The sequence below is a fragment of the Plecotus auritus genome, assembly GCF_963455305.1.
Source record: "Plecotus auritus genome assembly, chromosome: 2".
In the NCBI taxonomy this organism is placed as follows: domain Eukaryota; kingdom Metazoa; phylum Chordata; class Mammalia; order Chiroptera; family Vespertilionidae; genus Plecotus; species Plecotus auritus.
In genome coordinates, this window is record NC_137771.1 from 227,543,516 (window position 1) to 227,565,145 (window position 21,630).

Genomic DNA, 21,630 nt, shown 5'->3' on the forward strand with positions numbered 1-21,630 from the left:
AGGTGGCACCACACAGAATCGCTTCCCTGCCCGAACACCCCGTGTCCTGCCTCTCTGTGCTCCCCTCCTCCCCCAGCTCCTGGCAGCCACCGACCTTGTCACCGTCTCCAGTTTGACCTTTCCCAGAACATCCTACGGCTGGACTCACGCGGCAGGCAGCCCTTCCAGACTGGCTTCTCCCACTCAGTCCCGTGCACGTGAGGGTCCTCCACGGCTCTCCCTGGTTCAGCAGCTGCTTCCTTTCCGTCACCGAATACCATGGTGCGCCGTAGCTCATCCGGCCAGCATCCTGGAGGACCTTGGCCGCTGCCGCGCGTTGGCAGCGCCGAAGAAGCCGCTGGAAGCATCCGTGCGCGGGTCATGCGTGGGCGCCAGCTCTCAGCTCCTCTGGGAAACTCGGAGGAGCCGGAGGGCCGGATCGGATGGCCAGCGCGTGTTTACTTTAGTGAGAAACTGCCAACGTGTGCAGACTCTTTCTCCATTGAGCCTTGCTGCCTGACTAGTTTTCACAACGCCGTGGATTACTGTGCCGTAGGCGCGCGAGCCTCAGGGGGCGGCGCGCTGGATGCTTCCAGAATTGCCCGACTCAAGAATGTGGACACTTTGTACAGGCTCCTGGCGTCTTCCCGGCTCACCGTCCCCCGGGAGCTGAGTCCTGCACCTCCATGCACCCCCTCTGCCTGCCTCCTCAGCGTCCATAGGACTCACAGCGCACACACACACACACACACACACACACAATTACTGGTTGTTTTATAATTTCAAGAGTTTGCAGTGTAAGCCAAGAAGAGGAGCCGGACGGGCGGCCCGGGGGCGAGAAGCTGCCGGTGAGCTAGGCACTCAGGAAGCCGAATGATTGTCCCCGGGGCAGCCTCCCCCAGAGCTGGCTCCTGGGGCCTCAGCTGGCGGGCCAGCTGCACCCTGGCGGGGGCCTGAATCACAGGGATGCCCCAACGCCAGAGGGAGGTCGCAGGTTCCATGCAGCCCCTTGTATTAAAAAAGGCCGAGGGCCGAAACCGGTGTGGCTCAGTGGATAGAGCGTCGGCCTGCGGACTGAAGGGTCCCGGGTTCGATTCTGGTCAAGGGCATGTACCTTGGTTGCGGGCACATCCCCAGTGGGGGGTGTGCAGGAGGCAGCTGATCGATGTTTCTCTCTCATCGATGTTTCTAGCTCTCTATCCCTCTCCCTTCCTCTCTGTAAAATATCAATAAAATATATTAAAAAAATTTTTTTTAAAAGGCCGAGGAAGGAGACTCCTAGTATGAACCCGGCTGAGTCTGAGGAACGTCCGCTGGTCTGCCCTAAAACTGCACAGAAGCAGAACGGCCTCTAACACTGAGAATGCTGAGAACTAGCCCTGGCCGGTGTGGCTCAGTGGGTAGAGCGTCGGCCTGTGGGTTCGATTCCGGTCAAGGGCATATACTTCGGTGGCAGGCTTCTCCCCGGCCCAGGCCCTGGTCGGGGCACGTGCAGGAGGCAACCAATCGATGTGTCCCTCTCACATGGCTTTCCCTCTCTCTTCCACTCTCCCTAAAAATCAATGGGAAAATATCCTTGAGTGAGGATTTTAATATATTTTTTTTATTTATTTTTTACAGAGAGGAAGGGAGAGGGATAGAGAGTTAGAAACATCGATGAGAGAGAAACATTGATCAGCTGCCTCCTGCACACCGCCTACTGGGGATGTGCCCGCAACCAAGGTACATGCCCTTGACCGGAATCGAACCTGGGACCTTTCAGTCCACAGGCTGACGCTCTATCCACTGAGCCAAACCGGTTTCGGCAACCTTGAGTGAGGATTTTAAAAAAGAAAAAAAGAAGAATGCTGAGAACTGTACAAAATCCACTGACCCGTTCCGTGTAAAACATGTGTTGAGCCCTGGTTCCATCGGCTCCTCCGTGAATGGCATGATCCAGTCTGCGTTGTGGAGGGAAAAGTCTGGCAGAACGTGGACTTGGGGAAGCAGGGGGGTGATGGTAAGAAACGCCGTGTGTGGATGTATTGCAGGAGCAGAATGGATTTCCCGCGCTGAAGGGTGCCTCTTGGTACCAGCTCCTACAGATGCCCAGGTTCAACAGCCCAGGCGGAAAGGTGACGCTTTTTTTCAGAGTGAGGAAGCAGAAACAGGAAGCGCCTATCAGCCGTGGGCAAACTACGGCCCGCGGGCCGGATCCGGCCCGTTCGGCTGTTCTATCCGGCCCGCGGAGCCGAAAGAGCGGAGGGTTCTCTTGCTCTCCCCTCCGCTCCTTGACTTTGAATTTATATTAGTTCACACAAACACTCCACCCATGCTTTTGTTCCGGCCCTCCGGTCCAGTTTAAGAACCCATGGTGGCCCTCGAGTCAAAAAGTTTGCCCACCCCTGGCTAGCTGCTGGTGTCCCGGGAACACGGTCACCCCCCTCCTAGACAGGCCGCTGACACGGCTGGAGACGAGGCTGTAAAACGCGAGGCATTCCCAGGAGGCCGCGGCCGCCAGGAGGCCACCCCCAGAGGGAGAGCTGCGGGGGGAGACGCGGAGGCAGGCGGCCTAGCCCAGGTGTTAGTGGTGACGCAGGGGCACACAGGGTGCGAAGCGGCTGTGGGCGACAACGGGCTCCTACACAAACCCTGCCGAGCTCCGGGAGGACCCTATCAACTGGGAGACAAAGTCACCACCCAGGATGGTCTGCGCATAGACGTTCTAGCTGCACGCGGCCGGGGCGGGGTCATGCGCGAGGCCTGCGGCTTTTCTGCCGAAGGTCCATCTCCACCTTCACTGAGCCGTCTGTTGCCTTTCTGCATCTGCGAAAACAGGCCTTTCGGAGGTCAGAATCCTTTTTCCCAGACCCTCAGGGCTCACCCTCCTCCAGCGCGGAGGCCGCAGGGCCCCTCAGGTCATCTTGTTCCAGAATTCCATCTCCATGGCTGCACTGCTCGCTCCCAACTGTCTGCACCCACAAGTGGACAGGACGTGTGTGTCGCTCCCTTCTGCGCTTTATCCGAGAGGTGTCACTGCTTTGCCTTCTCCCGCCCCCTCATCTACCCTGGGTGGGTTTCCTGTAACCCCCCCACAACGCCTGCTTTTGTTCTAGGGTGTAAAATATCTTGTAAAACTGCCACTCTCTGGAGCATTTGCTCAATCCGTCGAGATTTTGCTTCCTGACAGTTGTTATCAGATCGGCTCCAATGAACTCATAAAAATGCTTGCTCTCTTGGTTTGGTCGCTTATGTTGACGCTGTTGTGTTGACTTATATGAAACACCTAAATGAGCCAAAGTCAAGTCTCCCCCTCCCTTCTGGTCCCCCTGCTCCCTGTCCTGGGAAGGACTGTCAGTAATGAAATAACCAACACCAGGCCACTTGCATGGACGGAGAAGCAAACTTCTCGGACAGTCCCTTTGGTTGTAAGCAATCCTGGGGGATGAAGGGTTTGAGTAGTGCCCACCTACACCAGCAAGGCACGGCGGAGCGGAGACTCCATGGGTTAGGAAGTCTTAGTCCCGTGGTCGGCAAACAGCGGCTCGCGAGCCACAGGCGGCTCTTTGGCCCCTTGAGTGTGGCTCTTCCACAAAATACCACGGCCTGGGCGAGTCTATGTTGAAGAAGTGGCGTTAGAAGAAGTTTAAGTTTAAAAAATTTGGCTCTCCAAAGAAATTTCAATCGTTGTCCTGTTGATATTGGGCTCTGTTGACTAAGGAGTTTGCCGACCACTGTCTTAGTCCAAAGGGTGTGGGGCAGCCTTGGGCAAACTACAGCCCGCGGGCCGGATCCGGCTGTTCTATCCGGTTCTCTTGCTCTCCCCTCCGCTCCTTTACTTTGAATTTATATTAGTTCACACAAACACTCCATCCATGCTTTTGTTCCGGCCCTCTGGTCCAGTTTAAGAACCCATGGTGGCCCTCGAGTCAAAAAGTTTGCCCACCCCTGGACTGTGGGGCGTGGGGCAGGGCAGAGTGGGGCGGGGCAGAGTGGGGCGGGGCAGAGTGGGGCGGGGCAGAGTGAGGCGGGGCAGTGGGGCGGGGCAGAGTGGGGCGGGGCAGAGTGGGGCGGGGCAGAGTGAGGCGGGGCAGTGGGGCGGGGCAGAGTGGGGCGGGGCAGAGTGGGGCGGGGCAGAGTGGGGCGGGGCAGAGTGGGGCGGGGCAGAGCGGGGCGGGGCAGATGGGCGATGGAGAGTTCAAGGTAATGTTCCCGCAGAGGTGCCGCTGGAAGAGGGGCCGCTCAGAGACTTGCTTTTGCTCCGGACCTTAAGTCACCTGGTGAGGACGGTCACGTGCTCAGGAGTCTTACAGTCAGGGATGGACTCAGCAGCATCACTTGTCTTCCTTAGACTATGAACCGATCATGAGAAGGGACTTAACCAGGTGTTACGGATGAGAGAGAGGTGCTTAACACGCCTCGTCATCTCAGCTTTATGCTTTGTGAGACAACAAAAACCTGGTTTTGGAGACGTGATTACGGGCTGTGGTGGTTGAAAAAGCCACTGCCCGGGTGAGAGACGCGAGCGGAAGACGGAGCGTCTGCTTGCACCGGCGGGGTCTAGCTTTAAGCGACCTTGATTGACCATTTGTCTTGAAATCGCTCCAGTAAGTTTCTCTTTTCCCTAATTTAACAGAATTTTCCCACAAGCCAGAGGACATCGACTTCAATATATTTAACAATAGGTTCAAAACTCTCAGAAATACTCCCTCTGGAAGATTTTTGAACAGATGGTTGAAAGTTTCCATACGACTTTTTATAGGTAACAGGTCATTTTCAACAACAATACTGCACAGCAATGGAATATTTCCAAACACCTGTTTTCAGAATGCTTTCTCCATGGCATGACTTACTTTTGAGAATGAGTAGCTTTCTTCCTCAAAGTTCAAACATCATCTTTACCTTTACAGTTTACGTTTACGTACAACTTCAAAGACATCAGCAGTCCTAACCGGTTTGGCTCAGTGGTTAGAGCATCAGCCTGCGGACTGAAGGGTCCCGGGTTCTATACCGGTCAAGGGCATGTACCTTGGTTACAGGCACATCCCCAATAGAGGGTGTGCAGGAGGCAGCTGATGGATGTTTCACTCTCATCGATGTGTCTAGCTCTCTATCCCTCTCCCTTCCTCTCTGTAAAAAAATCAATAAAATTATATATTTTTTTAAAAAAAGACATCAGCAGTGAGCTCACCACAGACAGCCACATGCCACGGACACTGTGAGTTTGCCATACGCACCGCCGGCAGCGGATGCATCAGCTCTAAGTTAGACACCCTTTTAAATATTTTACAATAAAAATCCCATAAGCAGTAAGCCTGTGTGATAACAAAGATGTTCACAATGACTTTCCTCCCATTACAGAATACTCCAAAGCGTCTTGTATATTTTAAAGTTTTTTTGTTTCTTTTATTAATACCCTTAAAAAAATCTTTATTGTTGAAAGTATGACACAGGTCCTCCTATAACCTCTATTTTCCCCCATTAACCTCTTCCAGCTGCTCCCAGCCCCTCCACCCCCAGGCCCTCACCACCCCATTGCATGCGTCCATGGGCCATGCATATATGCATACAAGTTCATGCATATATGCATACAAGTTTGTTGGTTGATCTCTTCCCAACACCCCGCCCCCCCCCCCCCCCCCCTGCCTTCCCTCTGAGGTTCCACAGTCTTCATGCTTCTGTGACTCTGGGTCTGTTTTTGATCATCCGTTTATTGGGTTCATTAGATTCCACGTATGAGTGAGATCATGTGACACTTACCGGTATCTTTCTCTGCCCCCCCCCCCCCCCCCCCTGTGACAACGCCTCCCCAGCGACAGCTCCCGGGTGGAGAGCAGAGCCCGTGAGTCACCTCTGAGCCTACCCCTGCTGGGCCACCTGAAGGCGTCTTCTCTATTTTGGCCAAAGTGGCTGCCCCGCCCATATTGTTTTCTCAGGAAGCGTGGTTTTCGTTCCAGAAGTCACTTTGCCTTAGGAATGTCTTCCCCAGCCGCCTTTCCTCCGGGGCCTGGTCCTGGACGCGCTCCCCGCCGCGTGGACTCAGCACATTCCACAGGTTAGAGCCATGTGCGGCGTGGCCTCCCACGCGTCTCCCCGCTCCGCTCTCGATCCTTCCGTCCCAGAGCGCTCTCCAGGGCGAGCTGGGCGGTATTTGCTGACGGAGGAATGCACGGTCATTTCGGACCAGCTTGTGGTCCGAGCCTTTTCCCCAGCTGTTGTCACCGCGCCGGGAATGACAAGTGTTACACGGAGCTGCTTCCTGTTTACGGATCATTAAGACACTTACGGTGACGTCAGGACCCAGCCCGCGGGGGGCTTCGCACCATGTCTCCTCCAATTTATTGCGGCTTTTGTCAAGTGCTGGGCCGAGTCCTGAATAGCTCCAAACATTCCCCACCTTCTAGAGCGTCACCTCCCTGCTCGGAGAATCAGTTTTTCAATGTTTTGCAAACGGCGCTGGTTCCTTCCCAGCGGGAGCTGAGGACCCGGGTTGCCAGGCCCCCGCAGCCGGAGCTCCCGTGTTAATGGCCGGCCACGGAAATCATCCTGGAAGCCTTTCTGTGGTCGTGTCACTATGTTCCTTGGTGACTTGCTGCCAGAACACACTGGATCGTCGCTGTGTGGCCTCGGCACGTGGCAAAGCTCGCAGCGAGCGCGGCGCCGGCTTCCTCCCGAGGCTTCGCTGCTTTCTGGATCCGTCGTGTCGGAAACCGGCCGTTTCCCTACAGGTTCGTTCCCAGCCCCAGGCCCCCTTGGTGGGGGTTGGTTTTGTTAAAACAAGATAATAAGCACCATAAACCCACTTAACCGAGCCGATATAACTCATTTGCCTGAACTGGAGTGAATGGATGTCCCCCTACACCCTGGGGACGCCCTCGGCTCCCCGAGGTAACGCACACGTGTAGGATGCGACATGAGATGCTGGCATAAGGACCACATGTGGGGACCAGTGTTATTTCCCACACAGGATGTCAGCCACATTAAAGGTCTTACTATTTTAGGTGCTTAGAAAGATGTTCTCCGTGGACACAGACTATAGGGTGGTGAAGGCCTGGGGGGGGAGGGGCTGGACAGAGGGGGCGTAAAGGGGGGGGAAATGGGAGACATCTGTAATACTGTCAACAATAAATATCCTATATAATTAAAGGGTAATATGCAAATCGACGGAATGGCGGAACGACCGGTTGCTATGACATGAACTGACCACCAGGGGGCAGACGCACAATGCAGGAGCTGCCTCCTGGTGGTCAGTGTGCTCCCACAGGGGGCGCGCCGCTCAGCCAGAAGTCGGCTCACAGCTGGCAAGCACAGTGATGGTGGCGGGAGCCTGTCCCACCTCCACGGCAGTGCTAAGGATGTCCGACTGCCTAAGCCATCAGCTGGACATCCCCTGAGGGCTCTCACACTGCCAGAGGGTGCAGGCCGGGCTGAGGGACGCCCCGCCCCCAAGTGCACAAATTTTGTGCGCCGGGCCTCTAGTACATATATAAATTAAATTAAAAAACAAAGGATGTTCTAATATCCCCTTCTTCATGCTAACAGGCCATCATGTACACACAGCGGGGGGGGGGGGATGTCCTCTGCTTTGGAGACCACTGTTAACTCAACCTACTTCCCTGATAATAAAGAGCAATTATTCACTCCCCAAGTACAGACTGGTTAGCTAGTCACCAAACCCATTCCTTCTCCTTCCTGGCCCACATTGACCACGTTTCCGTGTAGCTCACGTGGGCAAGAGACTGCACTCCAGCAGATGGCATGTGCCCCTTCGAGCCCATGGAACCCCCTACAACCCTTCCGCCTGCTCTCTGTTCCCACATCTGCGTCTGGGGTCAACGCCCAGAGCGAAATCGGGAGCCATACGTGGAAGATGCCGCGTCTCCATGTGTGGGGCCCCTGAATGACTGTGGGGCCGAGCTCCCCTCTCCCCTCTGCCATCAGCGGAACTCGACGTGAGTGAGAAGTAAGCATCATGGATCCAGCCACTTCCTTTGTGAGACGTTTGACAGGTGCCGTAACGGCTACAGAAGTGAATAGACACATCTCTGGCCTCAGGAATATAACTAAGACAGGAATGCAGACGATCCCCTGAGTCAGTGCAGAGCACAGGCCCCGGGAGAGGACCCGATGGGAGGTAACCGACACAGAAAACAGCCGCTCCAGGGATGATGGTCAGAAAACGGTCCGTGGCGGCGGCCTCATTTGCACTGGATCTGGGGGAGAGAGATTTCAGTGGGCGGAGCTACCAAGAAGAGGAGATGAGGAGAGGCGGGGTCCTCCGTGGAAGATGGATGCCAAGCTTGGGGGTTCGGCCTTGATCCTGCCGGGAACGGAGAGCCGGTGAGAAGTCCTGGCTGAGAGAGGCAGTCCCGGCAGCCCATCGGGAGGTGACCTGGCACTGGGAGAAGCGAGCCTGGGTGAAGCCCAGGAAGAGCGTGGCTGAGACCCATTCAGAGGCGACCGGCAGGGAGAGCCGTGTGACAGCTCGAAGCTCGAGCCGGCGTGGAGTGGGGGGGGGGGGGGGGGGGGGGAGGGGGTATCCGGCGCGCCTGCCTGTATGTCCTGGCCCTGTCACTTGTCAGCTGAACTGACCTGGGATAAGCTACCTAATGACCTCAGCCTCAGTTCCCCCATTCGGAGAAAAGAGTGGGTTGTAATAGAAGGTACTTCGTAAGATGGACGTGGAGAGTGAGTGAGAGGCACATAGACAGGGCGCGGCGCAGTGCCTGGCCTTAGCGAACAGCCGACGAACAGGCGTCATCGCCGTCGCCTGTATCCCAGGGCGAGGCAGGAAGGGCCTGCGCTGGGGCCGTCATGGCGGGCATCGGAAAGGGCTGCATGCAAGCGACATGCCAGGAGGCCGATGGATCAAACAGACTCCCAGGCCAGTCTCGGGTCCTCGGGAGAACGTTCTCCCAGTGGGAGGGTGAACTGGTGTCCTGAAAAGAAGGAAAAAAAAAAAACCCCGCCTTTTTAGACAAGCCAAGCTGCGGTGTGCGGGGACGACAGAGGTATTTGCGGACCAAGATGACGGAGGCGCGCCAAAACCGGTTTGGCTCAGTGGATAGAGCGTCGGCCTGCGGACTGAAGGGTCCCGGGTTCGATTCCGGTCAAGGGCATGTACCTTGGTTGTGGGCACATCCCCAGTAGGGGGCGTGCAGGAGGCAGCTGATCGATGTTTCTCTCTCATCGATGTTTCTAGCTCTCTATCCCTCTTCCTTTCTCTCTGTAAAATATCAATAAAATATATTAAAAAAAAAAAAGATGACGGAGGCGGCCGAGCCGGCAGCGTAAGAAGAGGAATGAGTGGTTGGAGGAAGAGTCCACGTGAGGAAGGAACCGCTGAGACCGAGACAGGCAGAGAGCGGAGGACACGCAGCCCACTCCCTCCGGAGAGGAAAGAGCACGAGGGGAAAGGGCCAGGAAAGGCCTAGAAAAGTTGGGGTTGCTGGTGGCGCATGGCCTGGCTCTTTCTGAAAACCGTGGTCACGGGCTTGGGGTGGCGGCGGGGGGAGAGATGTCAGCACAGGAAGTGATCCATCACCGCGGAGCACGCCCCGTCTCCAAATCCTGCTCCTGGGAGACCCCACACACAGGGCACGGGGCTCAGGGCTCTGCAGAGGGAGGTGGGAAGGATGCTGTTTTCCCGGAGGCTGCTGAAGGAACAAGCTTCCCGGCTGCCGGAGGCTCCAAGAGCCCACACCCAGCCTCCGAGAACCGGCTGTTGAAGGTGAAGGTCCAAATCACCTTTCTTCACTCAGCTGTTGTTGGTCAGGATCAACCCCAGGGCATGGCACCTCCAGGTGTTTGCCAACTGGGGCCACGTGGCCATTCCTGTCAATGACCCCGGAAGCGCCCCTGGAAGACTGGGAGCTGCTTAGGGCCATGGGTGCTAGAAAGGATGGAGGGCTGGTGTGGACACTCCGCGCAAGCTCCCCCTTCCGGCACCGACACCCTCCCCAGGACAGGCCTCCGGGAGCCCTCCTCTTCTGGGCCCCTCAGATGCTCCCTCTCCGCGGACTTCATCTGTGGACAATGTGGTCGAGGCGAGAGAGGAGGTGGCCAGTAGGACAGACACCCCTAGAAAGGGCCCTGCCTGGATGCCGGAGCCAAGTCCCAGCCGGCGCCGAGGTTGAGCAACGCGAGCTGGAAGCGCTTGAGGTGGGAGACCTCCAGCTGGGGAGGCCCCACCCGCAGGCCCCGGGCACACGAGAACTCTCCCAACGAAGCAAGGCCTTGTGTGTGTTTCTCCCGGTGCAGGTAATTGCATGTGACATTTCTTTGGATCGCTTATGTGTGCTTTTTCTCCTTGTTCAGCCTAAGACACTAAACAGATGGAGAGGCCTCCCCGAGAGGGTTTTATTGCTCCTGGCAGCCTCTGGCTCCACACAGCGCGTGGCCGCCTGCCTCGCGAGCAAGGATGGCTGGAAGCGTTCACGCTGCCTCCGGACCCACAGCGGGGGAGCGGGGACCACGTTTTTCCCATTTGTTCCCGTCATCAGAGCTCCTTCTGCGCGCCAGCACCGGGAGGTTTCACTGCGGCCTGAGCCCCACGCGGAAGCCTCTGGTTCAGTTCTGTGCTTCTCGCTGACATGAGGATGCATTTAAGCGTGTCTCCATCCCCCGTGCCAGCCGGGATCCAGGGCTCCTGCTGGGAGGCTGGACAGGGATAAAACTCCCATCCCTGACAGCGAGGCCAGCACAGCTGGCGCGGCTGGGAGAGGACAGATTGGGGCGGGGGGGGGGGGTCGTGTGGGGGGACAGCAGAGGGCACAGCACGTCGCACCAGCACCTGCCCGGGAAGAGGCTCAGGGGAGATGGGCCTCAAGGTCCATCTAGGGCAGGAGTGGGCAAACTTTTTGACTCGAGGGCCACAATGGGTTCTTAAACTGGACCGGAGGGCCGGAACAAAAGCATGGATGGAGTGTTTGTGTGAACTAATAGAAATTCAAAGTAAAGGAGCGGAGGGGAGAGCAAGAGAACCCTCCGCTCTTTCGGCTCCGTGGGCCGGATAGAACAGCTGAACGGGCCAGATCCGGCCCGCGGGCCGTAGTTTGCCCACGGCTGATCTAGGGGATCGGGGGGCCTGGGGCCACTCCCAAGCGGTTCAGCTTCTCCAAAACCTAAGCCAGACTGAGCCCCAGGATCTGCCGACCTTGAACATGCGCTCTCGTTTATACCCAGAAGACGGAGCTAAGAAGGGGTGAAAAGAAGAAGAGAAAAGGGGGCGTAACTAGGGCGAGGACCCTGGAAGCTCCAGGTTTAGGCTGGAGACCCGAGCTCCCTATCCCCCGGCCTGCCTTTTGGCTGCGAACCCGGGGTTCCCCTTCCATTTCGCCATCACCTTCTGTCCCCACAGAGAAGGAAGGTACATCACTCTCTGGGGTCCCCCCTCCGTCACCCCTGGGATTTTGTCAGAATTCCCCTATGACACCCACATGCAGCCTGGGGGGCGCGGCCCTCTGCTCACGTGCCGCGGGGCTGATGCTTCCCTCGCTGCCCTGACGGCCCTGCTCACGTGTCTCCCCCTCCGTGGACCCTTCACTCTTGGAAGTCAGGGGTGCAGCTGTGGGTTTTCCAGGAATTAGCACGGTGGCGCCTCATAGTCCAGGAACTGATCAGATGGGTGTGTGAGTGAACAAAGCGTGGCCCTCCTCCCTCCCGCTCACCTGGTCCCGGGTGAGCTGCCCTTCAGCAGCAGCCACGCCTCGTGACCATGCCTGCCGGGAGCCTGGCGCCGGGCCGGGCCTGCAAACACCGTGAGAGACAGGGCCCTCCCAGCCACACGCGGGCCTCAGGGTGACGGACGTCAGAGAGCCCTGTTGGCTGCATCCTGTCCTGCCCTCCTCATCCGGCGACGCTGGGGTCTGCCTGGAAGGTGGGCACGCTGCCTCCAGCCTTCTCCTCTCTTCTCCCACGGTCCCCAGTGGCCAGAACCGTGTAGTAGAAACATGTAGTGTTTTTGCCTCAACAGCAGGGGACCCTACCAATAGTAACATGACGGACGCTAAGCATGCTCAGCACCATGCCGGCCCGGGACAGGCCCCGGCCGCAGGGTCATCCCACATCCTGCTGGTTTCAGATGTCCCCCAGGGCTCCAGGCAGGTCACCTCTGTTCTTCGGTCTCATGTAAACACAAAGCATTTCTTGGAAGGCTTAACACAGGCTGGGTTTTCCAAGAATGACTGCCTGGCCGGCGCGGCTCAGTGGTTGAGCCTCGACCTATGAACCAGGAGGTCACGGTTGGATTCCCGGTCAGGGCACATGCCCAGGGTGCGGGCTCGATCCCCAGTGTGGGGCGTGTAGGAGGCAGCCGATCCATGATTCTCTCTCATCATGGATGTTTCTATCCCTCTTTCCCTCTCCCTGCCTCTCTGAAATCAATACAAATATATTTTAAAAATAAATTAAAAAAATAAAAAGAATGAGACTCCCATGTAAATCAAGGGGAGACTGTACTTTGCCGACTGAGGGGTGATCACCGGCTGGGACACGGTCATCAGCGGCCCTGACCCCAGGGATCGGAGCCACCGGCCCAGCTCAGCTGTGGCACCTGCAGTCGCACCTGTCCAGGGAGGCCCAGCATGTGGCTCGGGCTCTGCCTCACTGCCTCACCCCGCCAGGTGCACCCATGGAGACACATGCCTTTGGGTTGTAAAACCCTTTCCATTTATTTTAGGTCGGAGCATTATGTCAACCTTTTGAAAGAGTGCATGCAGGGAAAGTCTATGCTTCACTCCTGTGATGGGCTGAACTGTGTCCCCCACCCCAATCCTAACCTGAAGGACCTCAGAGAGGGGTCTTCTTTGGAAACAGGGTCTTTCTGGAAATAGCCAAGTTAGGGTGAGGCCTTTAGGGTGGGCTCTGACCCGCGGTGACTCATTGAAAGGGGAAACTTGGACACAGAGGCACACGTAGAGGACAGTATAAAGGGACACAGGGCCCTGACTGGTTTGGCTCAGTGGATAGAGCATCAGCCTGCGGACTCAAGGGTCCCAGGTTCGATTTCGGTCAAGGGTACGTACCTTGGTTGCAGGCACATCCCCAGTAGGGAGTGTGCGGGGGGCAGCTGATCGATGTTTCTCTCTCAACGATGTTTCTGACTCTCTATCCCTCTCCCTTCCTCTCTGTAAAAAATCAATAAAATATATTAAAAAAAAAAAAAAAAAAAAGGGACACGGGGAGCAGACGGCCATCTGCCAGCCAAGGAGAGAGGCGTGGGACCCACCGTGCTCACAGCCTCGGGAGGAACCAGCCCGGCCGACACTCGGACCTTTGACTTCCAGCCTCCAGAGCCGGGAGGGAATTCATCTCTGGAGGTTCAGCCGCCCGGCCTTCGGCACTGGGTCACGGCAGCCCAGCACACATTCCCGAAGGGCACGGGGCGTGGGGTGCGTGAAGAGAGGCACGGAGCAGGACGGGTTGAGATAACCGCTCGGCTCGGATCCTCGGCAGAGCTGAGGACTACGGCCCCGGACGGCGTCAGTAACACGAACATCGGGCGTGGCTTGGCAGAGGCAGCCCCGAAGTGGGGGGCACTGGTGTCCAAAATAACCCCCGTGTTACCGGCAAGAGAAGAGAGAGAACACCCCTGGCTGTAAAGACTTCCTGCTCTTGAGGGGGGTTGACCACAAGCGACGGAAGTTAAACCAAGACAGCGGCCCTTGTCCGGTGCTCAGACCCGGAGGCAGCGCTGGGCCTCGGCTTGTGGCAGACACGCAGCCCCGCCCGTGTGCTAACATCCCCGCCCGTCCTCCCTCCTATGGACCAGTCCAGGGACAGGCTGGGCAGGTGAAGCCATCCTCCTTTCATTTGTTTGTTTGGTGAATCCTCACCCGAGGATATTTCCCATTGATTTTTAGAGGGAGTGGGAGGGAGAGGGAGAGACAGAGAGAGACACAGATGTGAGAGAGACTCATCGTTTGATTGCCTCCCAACCAGGGCCGGGGAACCTGCAACCAAGACACGTGCCCTTGACCAGAATCAAACCGAGAGCCTTCAGTCCTCGGGCCGATACTCTCCCCACTGAGCCCAACCGGCAGGGCCCGTCCTCCTTCAGATGAGCAGCCTCTGGCTGTTAGGGATCGGCTGCGCAGAGGCGGGCAGCCTTGGGCTCGAGACAGTTCTGCGTGGCCGTGGCACGTCGAGCAAGGGCGCTTGGGAAGGAAGTGGTCAGTGAGGATGCTCGCTGGAGGGCCAGGTCACGCAGGGTCTCATCCAGGTCAGGCCGGAGGGGAGGTATCCCATCCTCAGGCGGCGGGAGTCACAGGGGGAAGGTCACAGAGAGTCACAGGGGAAGGTCACAGGGGGAAGGTCACAGAGAGTCACAGGGGAAGGTCACAGGGGGAAGGTCACAGAGAGTCACAGGGGAAGGTCACAGGGAGTCACAGGGGGAAGGTCACAGGGGGAAGGTCACAGGGGGAAGGTCTCAGGGTGTCACAGGGGGAAGGTCACAAGGGGAAGGTCACAGGGAGTCACAGGGGGAAGGTCACAGGGAGTCACAGGGGGAAGGTCACAGGGGGAAGGTCTCAGGGTGTCACAGGGGGAAGGTCACAGGGGGAAGGTCACAGGGAGTCACAGGGGGAAGGTCACAGGGTGTCACAGGGGGAAGGTCACAGGGTGTCACAGGGGGAAGGTCACAGGGTGTCACAGGGGGAAGGTCACAGGGGAAGATCACAAGGGAAGGTCATAGGGGAAGGTCACAGGGTGTCACAGGGGAAGGTCACAGGGGGAAGGTCACAGGGTGTCACAGGGGGAAGGTCACAGGGAGTCACAGGGAAAGGTCACAGGGGGAAGGTCACAGGGGGAAGGTCACAGGGGAAGGTCACAGGGGAAGGTCACAGGGGGAAGGTCAGAGGGGAAGGTCACAGGGAGTCACGGGAGCTGAGAGCAGTTCAGAGTCATGAGCGCCTGCGTGTCAGCAGCTGCCATCCAGCACGTGGCCATTCAGGCCTGAGGGCTACGGGGCTGACCTTTCCCAGGAGAGGTCATAGCTCCCAGGGGTCTCTCCAAGCCCCTCCCACCTGGTCACTGAGGGCCCCTTGGTTGGCCCGGCTGCCCCGGGGGTGGCCTGTGGCCACAGCCTCCCTGCCTGACTTCCTGTAGCGGCCCCGGGCCTCCCCTCTCCGTCCCGCTGGCCACGCTCCCCGGACTCAGGGGGCCGCACCCTCCAGCTCCGAGAGCCGCTCGCCGCCCGCAGGGCAGACCCGGCCTCTCGCCGCCCCTCTCCGCGCTCCCCAGGCGCTACTCCTGGTCCACGCAGCTCTTCACACCGCGGCTCTCATTCCCACCCGACCCCCCGGTGGACGCTACTGTCCTCATCGTACAGCCTCAGAGAGGCCAGGTCACAGTTCACAGGCCAAAGGTCACAGGCCAGGAGAGCTGAGTCCAGCACTGTGTCTCCGGCGGGCGTGCGCGCCCGAACCAGGAGCCTGGGCGGTGAGACCAGCCCACCAGCCGCAGGAGCCACTGAGCATGCACGCACATGACATTGGAAAAGGCTGCTGCTGCTGTTCTCCCAAACCACAGGCACGGCTCCAATGTCCTCAGTCTCACACCCGTGCAATTTTATTTTATTTTTATTTATTTTTTTTTAAATATATTTTATTGATTTTTTACAGAGAGGAAGGGAGAGGGATAGAGAGTTAGAAACATCGATGAGAGAGAAACATTGATCAGCTGCCTCTTGCACACCCCCCACTGGGGATGTGCCCGCAACCAAGGTACATGCCCTTGACCAGAATCGAACCCGGGACCCTTCAGTCCGCAGGCCGACGCTCTATCCACTGAGCCAAACCGGCTTCGGCCACCCGTGCAATTTTAAAAACTCCGGCGCCCCCACTACCACGTGGAAGAGAGAACGCTGACTCAGCACCAACACTAATTATGTCGTTATTACAATGGACTCTGTTCCTTTAATAAAGTCGAAATCCACTGAGCCACACTAGCCAGTTAGTGGGCAAGGAGGCTGGAAACCCCGTGTGTGGTCACGTGCGTCCAGAAGGCTCCAGAAGCCTGGCTCAGCCGTTGTTCTCCAAGCCACGGGGGCCCAGGTGGCTCTGAGCAAGAACAGGCTCCGTGGCCGCGATGCCGTGACGACGTCCCTGACCCTGAGGGCCAAGCGGGGAGACGGAACGGCTCAGGTGGGGTTCCCCCCCTCCCATCAGAATCCCCAGCCCCGCACCCACAGGGGGAAGCCACTCAGTTGTTAGCACTCACCGCACGAGAGGCCCAGCAGGTGGGGAGGAGAAATCGGGGTACGGACGCCAGCCAGGCGCTGTGGGGTGTCTGGAGGAGAGAGGCAGCAGGGAGCAGGGGAGATGCGAGGGCTGAGCCTGTGGGCGGGCGGGACGGCAGGGACGGCGGTGAGCTGAGAAGGAAAGGCAGCCGGGTTTCCGACCAGGGGGCTGGGGGGTGGCGGGGGTCACGGACGAAAGAAGGAGAAGGGGAGGAAAAGCAGTTTGGGGAAGAGAATGTGTCTGTGTGCGATCAGGCCGAGCCGGAGCGGCTGACCTGCCGGCGGTGCCACCAGCAGATCTCCACGCGGCCTGGAACTCTGACCGCTGTTCGCAAACCACGGGACCCTGCCGAGGCCCAGGCCGGGGGCCGGGTCTTCCAGAGCCTGTCAGCTTCTCTGCTCGTGGCCGAGACGACAGCCCTCACCCACCGCCCGCCGAGCTGACCGCCAGTCTCCCCAGGAGGGGAGACAGAGGAGGGGGCCTCGTGGGTCCCTGCAGACCAGCTCCAGACCCTGCCCCGGGGCTCCCTTAGGATAGCGTCTTCCAAAGTGCACCCCCCCCCATCAGGACCCGTGCTCTGGGGGGTACCTGTGTGGGTGTCACCGTGAACCCCTTAGCGACCCCCAAGGCGGCCCCGGAGTCCACGGCTGTGCTCTAAACTCGCGAGCACGGTTCACAGAAAGTGGGGGTGAAACTGGGAGCAAGCTCAAGGACGCCTTTCAGACCAGAAGGCCTCAGGACTGCCAGGGTCTGTGGATCCACGTGGCCCGGCCCCTTCACCGGTGCGGCAACACGGGGAGGACACGGGGCGGGCCCGTCTGAAGCGCAGGTCGTCGGGTTTCCTGAAACACATTTTCTTATCTCACTGCCCGTCCGCCCAGCGGGTGATCTGGGGAATATCGTGGCTGGAAATGCATCTAGAGCAGCCGTGGGCAAACTACAGCCCGCGGGCCGGATCCGGCTGTTCTATCTGGTTCTCTTGCTCTCCCCTCCGCTCCTTTACTTTGAATTTATATGAGTTCACACAAACACTCCATCCATGCTTTTGTTCCGGCCCTCCGGTCCAGGTTAAGAACCCATGGTGGCCCTCGAGTCAAAAAGTTTGCCCACCCCTGATAGAGGTTTCCCGTGAAAATAAATCGCCTCCCCTGCGGCGTGCTCCATGGCTGAGCGTCGACCTAGGAACCAGGAGGTCACGTTCCATTCCCGGTCAGGGCACAGGCCCGGGCTGCGGGCTCCATCCCCAGTGTGGGGCATGCAGGAGGCAGCCGGTCCATGATCCTCTCTCATCATGGATGTTTCTCTCTCTCCCTCCCTCTCCCTTCCTCTCTGAAATCAATAAAAATATATTTAAAAATAAATTGCCTCAATCTTTGCAAATGATACAAGGGCCACAGGCTGTTCACTCGCAGACCGGCTCCAGGATGGACTCTGGGGGCCACGGATGAGGAAATGAACCCCAGCAAGGGTCCCCTCCCCCTCCTGTTCCCGACTCTACCCCCGCCTTCCCCCTCCGCCCCCCGCCCCACCCCCCAAACACACACAACTCCGGAGAGGAGCCACAAAGCCCATCTGAGCCCTGGAAACTCGCAGCTGCTCAGAACACCTGCTTTCCTGGCTGCCCGGGGCGCTCCTGCGTGCGGCCGGGACTCCTGACTCCGCATCGGCCAAGTGCAGCTCCCCTCCCGGCAGCACCCCAGGTCCAAGCCTCCCCTGATCCCAATCTCTGTCCCCACAGGTTTCACGGGCACACGGAGAACAAGGTTGCATGAACCATAACCGCCCGGGTGTGTGTTTCCTTTTCAGAATTCCCCTCCTAGCGCCCCCCGTCCCCCGGAGGCTGGGAGGGGCGCCCCGTTTAGGTGAAGGGGCCGGTGTTGCCTGCAGACCCACAGGGAGGGATGGCTCAGGGCGGGGCGGGCCTGTTCGTGCGGACGGACGCGTGTCACTGTGCTAGCTCGCAGGGCTGCCACGCGCCGTACAGAACAGGGAAGCGCATCTCCTCATCGTCTGGAAACACGAAGTTCACGACCCAGGTGTGGACGGGGGGGATGTTCCGAGGCCTCTGTCCTGGCTGCCCCGGGGCCGCCTTCCTCTGGCACCTCCACGTGGTGCCGCCCTGCGTGTCCGTGCCCCGACCTCCTCTCCCAGGGACCCCGTCCGATGGGATGGGGACACCCCGATGGCCTCACTGCCTTCATTTCCATTGTCAAGGCCCCGTCGCCAACACGGTCACATCTCAGGTCCTGACGGTCCAACATGGGACTTCGGAGGGGACACAGCCGTCCACGGCGGTCACAGCCCAGCTCACCCACGGCCAGCCGGCCGGCCGCTCCCCGAGAGCTGCAGTGGCCGAGGGGGGGAAGGCCACGGGGAGGAAGAGTGTGGAGGGAGTGGCTGGGCCTCTGTCCTCGCTGTTTGGACGCCCACCTCCGTGGGTCGCGGGAGGGCACCGGGCACGTGGGCTGAGTGCAGATTCTCACACACACGCGTGCACACACACGCACACACGTGCGCATGCACACACACGCACACACGCACACACGTGTGCACATGCACGCACACATACGCCGCCCCGGGCAGCAGGCATGGCCTCTAGTTACCATGGGGAACCAGGCATCAGGTGCAGGGTCCCCCAGGACAGAGCCCACGCAGGCCCCACGTGGAGACGCCAAGGCCGGCAGCGCTGAGGCCGCTCCTGCAGCGGGTGGAGAGGGAAGTCTGGGCGTCACAGCGGGTGGCGCAGGCCTTTCAGGGAACCTGCTGGAAAGGGAGCGACGGGGCATCTCCCTGGAGACGAGGGAGCCCTTCCGCGGGGCCTGTGGGTGCTGCTGGGGGAGGGGAGGCCACCGCCCGGACCGGAAAGGCTCCAGGAAGGGGTGGCTGGGCTCCGCCTGGCGGGGCTGGGGGCCCAGCAGTGGGGACACAGCCCCCAGGAGGACCAGGCTCGGGTGGGAGCCCTGCTCTGTGGGAAGCGGAGCCAGTTTCCCAAACGCAGACGAGGGGACGCCGTGGAAACGGACGGCTTCCAGGAAGAGCAGGAGCTGCCGGCGGGCCCTGAGACAGGCCTGCGGCTGGACGGCTGGACGCAGGGGAGGCGCCTGCTGGGGCTCCGGCCGCTGCGCCAGGAGACCGGCCTGCGCGGCGTTTGGCAGCCCGCGCTCGCTGTCAGAGGGCTGCTCTCCAGGGACCTCCGGTTTTCAAAGGACTTTTGCCAAGAGGTGCGGTTTTGTAAGCCCCGCAGCCCAGCTCCCTCCTCCCGTCAACTGATAGGCCATTCGCCCACCGAGAGCAGCCTGCTCGCTCTGCCCGCTCCCCGCTCAGCCTGCCCGCTCCCCGCTCAGCCTGCCCGCTCCCCGCTCGCTCTGCCCGCTCCCCGCTCAGCCTGCCCGCTCCCCGCTCACCCTGCCCGCTCCCCGCTCACCCTGCCCGCTCCCCGCTCAGCCTGCCCGCTCCCTGCTCACCCTGGGCTGGTCCAGGCCCAGGGTCCTGCAGGCAAAGACAGCCAGGAGCAGAGGGGCCGCGATATGTGCTCAGCCCAGCCAGGGCCCCAAGTGCTGGCTCCCCAGCCAGGACCCCACGCGCTGTGTCCCCAGCCAGGGCCCCAAGTGCTGGCTCCCCAGCCAGGACCCCACGCGCTGTCTCCCCAGCCAGGGCCCCAAGTGCTGGCTCCCCAGCCAGGACCCCATGCGCTGTGTCCCCAGCCAGGGCCCCAAGCACTACTGTGTCCCCAGCCAGGGCCCCAAGCGCTGTCTCCCCAGCCAGGGCCCCAAGCACTGTCTCCCCAGTCAGGACCCCACGCGCTGTCTCCCCAGCCAGGACCCCACGCGCTGTCTCCCCAGCCAGGACCCCAGGCACTGTCTCCCCAGCCAGGACCCCAAGTGCTGTCTCCCCAGCCAGGACCCCACGCGCTGTGTCCCCAGCCAGGGCCCCAAGCACTACTGTGTCCCCAGCCAGGACCCCAAGCACTACTGTGTCCCCAGCCAGGGCCCCAAGTGCTGTCTCCCCAGCCAGGGCCCCAAGCACTGTCTCCCCAGTCAGGACCCCACGCGCTGTCTCCCCAGCCAGGACCCCACGCGCTGTCTCCCCAGCCAGGACCCCAGGCACTGTCTCCCCAGCCAGGACCCCAAGTGCTGTCTCCCCAGCCAGGACCCCACGCGCTGTCTCCCCAGCCAGGACCCCGCGCGCTGTCTCCCCAGCCAGGACCCCGCGCGCTGTCTCCCCAGCCAGGACCCCGGGCGCTGTCTCCCCAGGGGTGCGCATACCCCCCAGGCAGCCCCTGCTTCTGGCAGGACGCGGGCAGGGCTGTGCTAAGTGGGCTCTGCCGTGAGTGCCGGGCAGGGCCCTTTCGGAACAGCCGCCTGAGGCCTGCCGCTCGCTCAGCGGCTCCTCCTAGAACTCGGCCCTCCAGTGAGCCATTCGCTCGGTCCGTCAGCCCGGGGAGCAGGAGCTGCGTCTGGGAGGAGGGCTTCAGGCTGCGGGCTCCTGGGCTGTGGATCCGCTGACCCGGCCTCCACATGAGCGGCCTCAGCAGCCCGGAGCGGCGTCGGGGCCTCGAGCGGCTGTGGTAACATTGAGCGCGGGGCAGGCCTTGTTCTGGGAGTTTTTGTAAAAATATGTTTTTGTTGATTTTTAGAGAGCGAGGAGGGGAGAGGGAGAGAAACATCGATGAGAGAGAAACATCATGGACCTGCTGCCTCCCACTCACCCCCTCCTGGGATGGAGCCCGCAACCCTGGCCTGTGCCCTGACTGGGAATCGAACCCGTGACCTCCTGGTTCCTGGGTCGACGCCCCCCCCGCTGAGCCCGCCCGCCAGGCGTTCTGGGAGTGGTGGATGTGTGGGTGCACACTGTTGATAGATCCTCCCTTCCCCCAACTGATGGACGGAGTATGACGTAAACTCCACCTGCAGCCGGACATTCCTGAGCACCTTACATGGACTGTAATTGAACCACCAGTCAGCACCTGCCAAATACCCTACGCCCCTGATTCCTAAGTCCCTAGGTCCCTAATCATGTACCTTACATGAAACCACCCATCAGCGTGTGCTGAGGACCCTAAGTCCCGCCCCCTTCCTCCCCTCAAAGGGCGCTTTCACCCCCGGCACGCCCTCTCTTCCCTCTGGAAGGGAGCCAGCAGGGTCTTCTCTCCAATAAAGCCTGTGTCCTGGCATCCAGGTTCTCCGGCCTCTGTTTCATCTTTCAGCTATCCCAGCGGGACTTCCTTCGCCAGGGAAGAGTCCCAGTCCCACGGTCCAGCCACCTGGGGCCGCTCCATGCTCGTCAGCCCACGGCGAGGCCCGGCACCTGCCAGGGGAGGAGCCGAGGGGACGGACGCGAAGGGGCGGAGGCCCCGGTCCCGAGGCAGAGGGGGTCGTCATCAACAGCAGGCGGAGCTCCGAGCCCCGAGAACTGACCCAGCACGTCGGGGAGA